A 10,275-nucleotide genomic window follows, 5' to 3' on the forward strand; every position below is an offset into this window, starting at 1 on the left:
CACCCCGCCCGCCGCCCCCCGCCATGAGCGCCGCCGCTGGCTGCAGGCAGAGTCGCTGCCGCCCCGGCCGCCGCTGGCTCCAGTCCGCCGCCATTATTCTTTGTTCGCTGCGAGCGGCGGCGATGTTGTGGGGCTCGGGCGGAGGCTCCATCTTTACCGCGGCCCCTCCTGCGAGGGGAAGGCCCCGAGCGCGGGTGTCCGGCGCCTCCCCGTCCCCCCTCCGTCCCCCCGGCTCTCTCGGGCTCCTGCCTCCTCCTCCTGCTCCTCTTACCGGTGGTACAAGCTCCTCCGTCACTGCTTTCGTTCGCGGCCCGGATCTCGCTGGAGTTTTATTCTCTCCCCCACGTAACACACCGCGTCAAACTACACCTCCGCCGCGTCACTCACCAACACTCCGCTTCTCCCAGCCGCCCGGGCCACAGGCAGCAGCAGCCGCCGCCGACTGAGGAGCCGCAGCCAGGGAGCCAGCCAGCGCCGCCCAGTGCCGAGTGCGCAGCGGCCGCGCACGGAAACAGCCGAGCTCAGCCCGGAGCAGCTCGAGCGGCCCCGCCCCCGCGGTGGGGGCGAAAATTGCCGAAGACTTTCGGGCTCCTTCGGGCGAGGCGGAGGGCCTGTGCGGGGAGAGGGAAGGAGAAGGTGGGCCGAGACCCGCTGTGGGAGGAGCGGTTCAAGCCCTTCCACGGCGTTCGAATGCATAAAACCGGGTGGCGGAAATTTGGAGGAAGCGGGGTTTGTGTGTGGCCAGGTGGGGAATTCCCGGGGTGTGGGTAGTGTTGAAACCCCCGCGCTAGCCTGCCCCTGCGGCGGTGAGTGGCGGGCTCTAGGGCGGCTGCGGCGGGGCGGGTCTGAGCCGCTGGCCCCGCGAGCCCGGGAACTTTCAAACGTTGGGACGCGCCTCCGGGGCTGCGACATGGCTGAAATGCGGGAGTCCTGCTGCTGCCCCTCGACCAACGTCCCCGGTGTCTGGGGACTGCGCTGGACTGCCTGTCGGGAGGGGTCGGGGCGTTGTGGGCCTCTGTGGGAAGAGTTTTTCCGACCTCCCGTCTTTCCGAGCGCCTCGGAGAGCGCTGTGGCCGCTGGCCGAGGGTGAAGGTTGCGGAAGTCGTGACATCTCGCGGGGTTCAGCTCAGCAGTGAGGCAAGGCCCTGGGTGATTTCAGCCGCAGCCGGAGTTCTCAGAGCAGTGACCTGTCCTGACCGAAGCTGCTCTGCGACACTGGAAATCTGTCCTCACTCCACCTGCCCGCCTTCCCTCAGACAACATCCTGTGTCGCTTTCTTTTCTCAGCCGTTTCGTACAGCAGTGGTTTGCACCCCATACACCCTTTACTTCACCCACCCATCCTAAGTTGACAGTGTGACTTCCGTGGCTTCCAAGCTACTGCAAACTGCTCTCTGAGGTCGCCCAAGGCCAACCATTCTCTTATAACTCTCCATTCTCTTATTTATTGAACCCTGCAGTCCTCTCCCTGGGCTTTCAGGTTTTTAAATTATTTCTGTTCATTCTGGACTCCGCCCCTTAACGACTTCTGTTCCAAAGAGTTGCCCTTCCTGTTCTCTTAGTTCCATCCCTGCTTTCTCAGAAACATTACACTGAAGAATATCCTTTTATTTTTGGCTTTTCCTTTACAAGCTCTATCCCGACCAGTGTTTTAAACATGCTAATGTCTCTCATTTCTTTAAAAAGATTTCTCACCTCCCTAGATCACTAACAACTCCAACTGTTTCTTACCCCATAGATTTTCTCTCATATCCCACTGCTTTATCCGTTCTGGTCCACATTCTGTCCCTACCACTCACCTGAAGTGGCTCTGAATTGTTAACAGACAAGCTTCATGTCTGTGAAACCAGATGGTTTTCAACCAGACTTCATCCCAGCATTTGACACTGCATCACACCCTCTTCCAAATATACTCTTCCCTTTGCTCTTAAGTCAGTTTTACATATATTTGGTGTTTGCTTTTTAGCCACTTTTTTTTTTTTAACTTGGAATACAATCCAGTGTCCAGGGGTGCTTTACAACTGAACTACATCCACAGTCCTTTTATACTTTTTATTTGAGACAGCGAGGGCAGGGGTCTCTAAGTTGCTGAGACTGGCCTGGAACTTGCAATCTTCCAGCCTCTGCCTTCCAAGTGACTGGGATTACAGGCACACACCACCATGCTTGATATCATTCCCCCACTGTCTTTATCCAACTCATATATTGGAATCTGCTGATCTAAGCTCAGATCCTCTTTTTGAGTTCCACAATATTCACTTTACTAGGTGGTCCCTTCCAGTGCTTCAATACTCACTGTCAAAACTCTCCAATTCCTATCTCAGATCTTACCTTGAACTCTAGATTCACCAGTGACCTTTGGTACACTCTAGTTTGCATAACTGGGGCATCAAACTATAGTTTCCCTCCAAAACTCTCTTCCTATAGCCTCAGGCTCTGTAAAGTGTGTCCTCCGGGAGTATTTGCTTGGTGCAAGTTAGACATGTAGAGGCCGTATATCTGCACTATCAGAATTTCCAGATTCCTGAAAAAAAAAAAAATGGATTTCTGACCTCTGTGATACCATGCCACATTTTCTCTTCCACTCTAGTCTAAGCTACTTTTGTCTCTTATTTGAAGTCCTGAAATAACCTCTGTCCCCCCAAACTGCTCTTGCCTTATTCCAATCTATTTGCCACACTGCTGCCAGAGTAATCTTAAAAATGTAAATCAGAACAAGTCATTACCCTTCTTAAATTCCTTCAGTGGCTTCCCTTTGCTAGCTGAACATTATATAAGCTCCTTGTCTTTTTTCTCAGCCTGCCCAACTGTCTACCCCTAACTCTCAGTACTTCAGCCATATTAATTAATCTTTCTTTTTTTCCAGGTATCGTTGTGTCATGTATCATGCCCCCTCTGCCATTTCCCTTTTCCCTACTAGCCTCTCACCTTAAGGCATTTTCACATGCCATCCCCTTTCCCTGGAATTCTTCTCTCAACCCACTCCCTCTACTGAACTTTACAGATTTATCATACTTATCATACTTTTATCCTGGAATTTCTTTGCAGGGAAAGACCATATCTGTCTCACTGCCTTCTTTTCCTCTTCCCTCCCCCCTCCCATCCCATCTTTTTAGGTTCAAATCTTGGCTCTCAGTGAGTTGTGGTGGGGTGGTGCTATAATAAAATAACAGACTGGGTGACTTATAAACAACAAATTTATTTCTTCTGGTTCTGGAGTTTGGAAATCTGAGATCAGGCTGCCAGCATAGTTAGGTCTGGTGAGGACCCTCTTCTAGTTTGCAGATAATGGTTTGTTCCTTGTAGTCTCAAAATGATGAAAGAGGGAAGAGCTCTCTTGAGGCACTGATCCCATTCATAAACATTCATAAAAGCTCTACCTTTGGGCTGGGGCTGTAGCTCAGCGGCAGAGCACTTGTCTAGCATGTCTAGCACTGGGTTAGATCCTCAGCACCACATAAAAATAAACAAAGGCATTCTGTCCATCTACAACTACAAAAACGTTTAAAAAAAAAAAAAGCTCTACCTTTATGACCCAGTTACCTCCAAACTTACCATCTTCTTATGCCATAATATTGGGAGTTAAGGTTTCAGCATATGTATCTGGGGGGAACACAAATATTCAGTTCATTGCACTGGTTCAGCCACTTACTAGCTAGAGACTTTAGACAAATTGTTTACTCTGTGCCTCAGTTTTTGCTTCTAAAATAAAAATGGTAATAGTGTTAATCTGATGATTAATGAGACAAACATGTAAAGTGCACTTGGAACAATGTTTGGCATGTAATAATTTTTAGTACATTTTCAAAATTGAGTTCATTATTTTCCTGCTCCTTTTCTTGCCCTGGCCCTATACACAATACCAAAGTCTTGGAATGTTCTACCCATAGTCTATATTAATCCACCCAATATGATTTTTTTATCCTAAGATTTTCTCATGGTTATTCTTCTCTTTTATTTACACTAATCTTCATGAAGTCCTTATCACATCTCTATTATTTTGCTAATCCTACATGCTTTATAATTGCAAGCCTGCTTCCCTTTTTCACTTGTGCCATTCTATAAAACCAGTGGGACTCAAGTTAATAAATCATGTTCCTCTTGATTTTTGTTCTAGTGGCCTCTACTCATTTAACTTGACCCATTCACTTATTCATTCAGTTATCCATTCATTCAAACTCAGGTTATTTTACTCAGTTGGATTTAGTCCAGATTTGAAATTCAGTCTCCTAATTTCATTTATTCTACTCCAACCTCTCCATAAAACAGACATGAACTGGAAAGGTTAAACTTTCAGCATCCGATTTTTGTCTCTGGGACTTGGAAGCCACTTCATTTTAAAATTCATTTTCCCAATTTTGAAGATATGGTCAATATTAAGGAGAAGAAACAGATCAAAGTAGAGGGAAGCACATGGATATAACTTAACACAGTTAAATATAGATGAATATCTTGAAAGAGGCAGCAAAAAAGGGAAGGTCCCATGAGATGCTTATAAAAGTTTTCAAGGAAAAAGTGGTATATGAGAACTTTTTGCTAACCATGGCTTCCTTTTCCTGTTTTTATTTTTTTTTTCCTCCTGCTGTTGAATCTTATTTTCACCTTCACAAAGTTTAAGTTCTAGGAACCCTGTCTTTCCTAGTTCATCACCTCTCATGACTTGATTTTCTTTCCTACCTAACCCCAAGGCCATGATGACTTATTTATTCTAAAAATATCTGTTGAGCACCGACTTTTTACTATGTTTTTTTTTTTTTTTCTAGAAACTGGGGCCCTGGCAGTGAACAAAACATCATCTCTACTATCAAAAAACTAAACCTTCAACTTCTCTACCGGACATTTGTCTTTTTTGATCACTTCTTTGTGCTCTCATCTAGTCTCATTATAAATACTATTGTCTGTGTTGACAGTGATTAAAATTACCTTTTTTCCCCAAATCACTCTCCCAAATTCTAGATTCATTTAAACAACTAACTTGTATAACCACTAGAATGTTGTTCCAGCTTGTGTTCTATCAGAAAGCAGAACCTGAGGCAAAAGTTTCTGTGCTGCTATTTTATTAAGGAGTCAAATCTCAGGGAAATAAGGGTGGGGAAAAAGCAGTAAATCAGGGGAGAGGGTCAGGATTCAGTTAAAAGAATGCTAACCCTTGCCCTAGTGCAAACATACCTCCACAAGAGGCGTATGTATAGACTCTTCAAAGATAAAAGAGACCTGGGCATGAGGCAGAGCACTGTCGGGGGCTACTACCTGAGTAGGTTGACCAGTGGCTGAAGGCCCACAGGCAAGCAAGATCAAGAGGAACTGAGGTGCTATAGATTTCCACTAGACTTTAAATTCAGTATGTCCAAAGTAGAACCGGTTGTCCCTTCGCTCCTACACCTACAGTCTTTCCCACCTTAATTGGTGAGATTAAAAAAAAATCTTGATTCATCGAGCCCTCCTTTCACCCAAATATATTCCATCAGGAAACTTTATGGGTATCTTCAAAATATATCTCTTTTTTTTTTAAGAGAGAGAGAGAGAGAGAATTTTTAATATTTAAGTTTTCGGTGGACACAACATCTTTATTTGTAAATAAATAAAGAACATCTTAAGAAGTTCCTCTGCATCTTGCTGCAGCCCAACTGCACTTCTGCCTTAGCACCTTGGCTGTTCTAATGCTTAAAATGCTTTTTTTCTAAATAACCAGAGAGCTAACTCCCTCACCTTCAAATCTTTCCACTGAGAAGTTTTGAAATTCTCATAACAACTTAAAATTACAACTGATACTCTCCTCAACCACCCCATATACATTCCAGTTTTCCAAAATCCTCTTACCTGTTAACCTTCTCTGACACCCACACCCATGGGGCTTACTGCCTTCAAACATACTAATATATTTCTTTATATGTTTAATGTTGACTGTTTCCCCTGCTAAAATACAAGCTTTAAAAACCAGAATTAGCCAGGTGTGGTGGTGCACACCTGTAATCTCAGTAATTCAGGAGGCTGAGACAGGAGGATCAGGAGTTCAAAGCCAGCCTCAGCAACAGCAAGGCGCTAAGCAACTCAGTGAGATCCTGTCTCTAAATAAAATACAAAAATAGGGCTGGTGATGTGGCTCAGTGGTTGAGTGCCCCTGAGTTCAATCCCTGGTACCAAAAAATAAAAAACAAACAAACAAATAACCAGAATCTTTGGAACCATGCCCTGACATAATAAATTTCAATATATATTTGTCAGATGAATTTCCAACCTGCCTATCTTCAGTCTAGGTTCCTTTTCTTGATTATTCAATCAGTTAAAATGGAGAGATATACAATAGCTTTCCCTTTTATTTGATAGCTTTTCCTACGGTGTTAATATGATAGCTATCAAATATTTCTGGATGAGGTATTATTGAAATTCTTAATATCCCTCTATAATGGCAAAATCCCAAAATTCATGAATGATCCAAATATCTCCACTAGTAGACTGCTTAATTCATTTCTGTCCCATATATGTACATGCATCTCTTTTAACTCTATGACATTGTAATTATTCATTCACTTGTCTACGTGCTTTATTAAACTATGAGCTCTCTGAAGGCAAAGCTTGTTTTGCTGGATGTGTATCCCTAGTAGACAGGCGCATTATAGGTGCTTGGTGGTGTTTCTTAAATGAAAGAGTGAGTGGATGGGTAGAGTTTCTATGGGATTGGTCAAGGGGGCATGCCCTGTCCAGTTGATACAAGCAGCTGGTCCACTCAGTACTTCTTTCCCTCTAGTATAGATGAAAGCTTGAGACCCTTCATAGTTGAAATCTTTGGGCAAGATCGCACCATTATCAATGCTTACTAAGCAATCTTGTAATTTTAAGTTGATTCTCTAAATACAGAGAAAACACTGATCTCACAACTACTAGTAGTCTGTTTGCCAGTTAGAGTTCCTCATGTAAATTAATATATCGCACCTTTTAAAAAAATTTTATAGTTGTAGATGGACAACATGCCTTTATTTAATTGATTATTATTTTTTAATGTAGTGCTTAGGATCAAACCCAGTGCCTCATACATACTAGGCAAGTACTCTGCCACTGAGCTACAGCCCCTAATATATTGCATCTTAACATTAACTTATTCTTAAGAAAACACTGGAGGGGCTGGGGATGTGGCTTAAGCGGTAGCACGCTCACCTGGCATGCGTGTGGCCCGGGTTCGAACCTCAGCACCAAATACAACTAAAAAATAAATATTAAAATATTCTCTCTCTCTCTTAAAAAAAAAAAAAAGAAAACACTGGAGAAACAAAAACTCTTGACTTCAACTTCCCCCTTCCAGCTACCCTATCATTTTGTTGTTGTTGTTCCTTTACAATAAATACCCTTGAGTTTTATATTCATTGTCCCAGTTCCTTTCTTCCATTTTCTATTAAATCTACCTCAACTGGCTCTGGCACCCAGCATTCCACTGAAAGTACTCTCAGTGTTGCTGAATCCAGTGGCTGATTCCAGTCTCCATCTCACTTGGCCTGTCAGCAGCATTTCACACAACTGATGGCTCCCTCCTTCCTGGACATTGTCTTCCCTTACTTTGCAGTACACTTCACTCTCCTGGTTTCAGTCCTATACTGGTGACTATTCTCAATCTCCTTTGTTATTGAGAAGGACTTTTGTCTCTCTGTCTCTCTTTTTCCTTTGCAGTGTCCTTAATATCTAGAAGAGTGCCTGGTGTATAGTCATTACTCAAATGTTTGTTGGATGAATGTAATTGAAATTCTAGATTTCATCTCTTGGGCATTTAGTTTGCACAAGCATGTCTTCCTTAGGCTGATTGTGTCTGGTGCATCTGTAAATACTGGGTTTCTTTTTTAAAAATTATTTATTTATTTATTTTTATGTGGTGCTGAGGATCGAACCCAGGGCCTTGAACATGCTAGGTGAGCACTCCACCGCTGAGCCACAACCCCAGCCCCTAAATAGCGGGTTTCTGTATTGTGGGCTTTTCTAAAAGATTTTGTTGTTAGATGCCTGCCTCTCTGGATGGAGTCTACAAGATAAGGAGAGGAGAAGTGAAAGATTGTTTTTTCCTTATCTTTGTTGTATGAGGTGGATTTTTAAAAAATTAATAACTCAAATTTAAATTATTTCTAAATGGATAGAAATTTAGTTCTACTTTGTCTGACGAGTTTGTGGGTGTGTGCTTCTTTGATGTGTATGTGTCCTATGTTTGTGTGTGTATGTCTGATGGGGCAGTGCCTTTCAAATTGTAGTTAGGAATAGTTTGTTTCCAATCTACAAAAAGACCAAGTACAGAAACATCTATCATCTTTAATAGTAATTTGACAAAATATTTTTATGTCTTAAAATAAATAATACAAATTGCAGGCTTATGTTTTCTATTCTTTGCATTTAAAATATTTTCTCTGGCAATTCATTTTTTATTGAATTTTACAAAAGTATTTGTTGGTCATTGGAAATTTAAAAAATTTGGTCCTTCCCAACTGTCTTAGAAACATTGGTTTGGGGTATGAAGGAAATGCTATAGGATAAAAATATTTGAGAATTATTGTGATAGAACAATCAGAAAATGGCCAAAACTACATTTTCTGACTATCCTTTCCACTCCACAGTTATATTCATGAGAAATTAGATATAGAAAGAACAGAAGCACATTAAGTCTTCACTGCCTGTCCTGCCTAATTAAGTTGTTTACAACATACTCCTCTTCCTCCACCCTGACCCTTCAATAAAGCACCTGGAAAGAACCCAAAGAAAACAGTAGTACTTTCCAAGAAGCCATGGGAAAAATGGTATTTTCCAGGAAGCATTGGTAACCCTGACAAGGTGGAGACATTGAACTCTGCAAAGATAACAAGCTTACTTTTTTTGTAATCCCACCCAAATTCTACATTTCTGACTGTACTATTCTCATATAAATGTTGTTAGTCACATATCCAAAGCATTACATTAGTCTAATCACCCAAAATCAGTGAGGCTCTTGCCTTTTTAACTGGCTTATTAGGTTCTGACTCCTTTCTTTTTGGGCTTTATGCCCATGCTTTCTAATGCTTATTAAAGAAGAGTGAATAAAAATCTACATTAAATGTCTTTTGGGGCTTAAAAACTGGTGCTTTACTGTGATAAAAGTAAAGAACAGTTTCTCATAGGATGTATTCTAAGTTCCCAAGAGCATTTCTTGTTAAGTAACATTTCTTTCAATATATGAATAAAAATGATAAAATGGTCAGTAATTCTGCCAGTCTAAATGCAGAAGTTCATACCCATCTTCCTAAAACTCTTCTGTGTTGGTTTTCCTTCAGTTATGAATGTCGTCGTGGTAACCCTGGAAAACAGAACATAGCAGACACATGCCCTAACATGACCTAAGCTCAGGTACAGGAAACAGTGGTTCAAACCATGCCGGAAGCAGCATCCTATCACCACAGACTGAAAGGCTATCACAGCATGGTAAACTTACAAGGTAGAAGTTCTTGTGTTTCCTAAAACTAATCTTTTTCAGCTGTCCAATACTTACTGGGTAGTTTTCATGTTCTCCATTTTTCTCACACAAAGGCACATATCCATCAATAGCATCCAAAGATGGAGAGAAGGGAGTTCTGTATTTTCAAAACCTCTTCCAAAGATTTTTAGTTCTGTATTTTTAAAACTTCTTCCCACCTTCCCCTTTTTGCAAGCATTTATGAAGGGATTTCTTATTTATATGTGTAAGAATAATGGGACAGGGAAGAATAACATTTTGTTTGCTATTGTTTTTTCACCTTAAGCTTAGTTTTTTTCCTATGACAATGAGACTGTAAAATATTACCTCTCTTTTCAGGATCTGTCCTCCAGCTTTATGAAGGTATAATTGACAAAAATTGTATATATTTACAATATGTAATGTTATGTTTTGATATACATATATTATTAAATGATCCAATCAAGTAATGTTTTCATCATCAAACACACTATTTTTTTGTGATGAGAACATTTAAGATTCACTTTCTTAGCAATTAAAAAAAAAAAAATATATATATAAAATATATTTATATTTAGTTGTTGATGGACCCTTATTTTAATTATTTATATGTGGTGCTGATAATCAAAACCAGTGCCTCACACATGCTAGGCAAGTGCTCCACCACTGAGCTATAACCCCAGCCCTTTCTTAGCAAGTTTTGAGTGGACAATACATTATCATTTACTATAGTCACCATTCTATACAAATAGATCTCTAGAGCCAAGAATAAATCTTCTCATTTATATAAATTCTTAGGCAGCAAATGAGAATAAAAATTCAATGTCATGATTGTTC

The 10,275-nt window shown here is 41.4% G+C and overlaps 1 protein-coding gene across 4 annotated transcripts in view; it reads right to left on the reverse strand.

The window, feature by feature from the left end:
- Creb1 (cAMP responsive element binding protein 1) overlaps positions 1–469 on the reverse strand; it is a 64,084-nt gene extending 63,615 nt beyond the window's left edge. For 2 of the 4 annotated variants that reach the window (XM_071618857.1, XM_027941691.2), the window contains exon 1: positions 272–443. The gene's annotated coding sequence lies outside the window, so the exon portion shown is untranslated. Of the gene's footprint in view, positions 1–271 lie in introns of all 4 variants that reach the window. The other 2 variants (XM_071618856.1, XM_027941690.2) reach the window with 2 other exon arrangements.
- Positions 470–10,275: the final 9,806 nt, after the last annotated feature.

The sequence above is a fragment of the Marmota flaviventris genome, chromosome 11, assembly GCF_047511675.1.
Source record: "Marmota flaviventris isolate mMarFla1 chromosome 11, mMarFla1.hap1, whole genome shotgun sequence".
Lineage (NCBI taxonomy): Eukaryota > Metazoa > Chordata > Mammalia > Rodentia > Sciuridae > Marmota > Marmota flaviventris.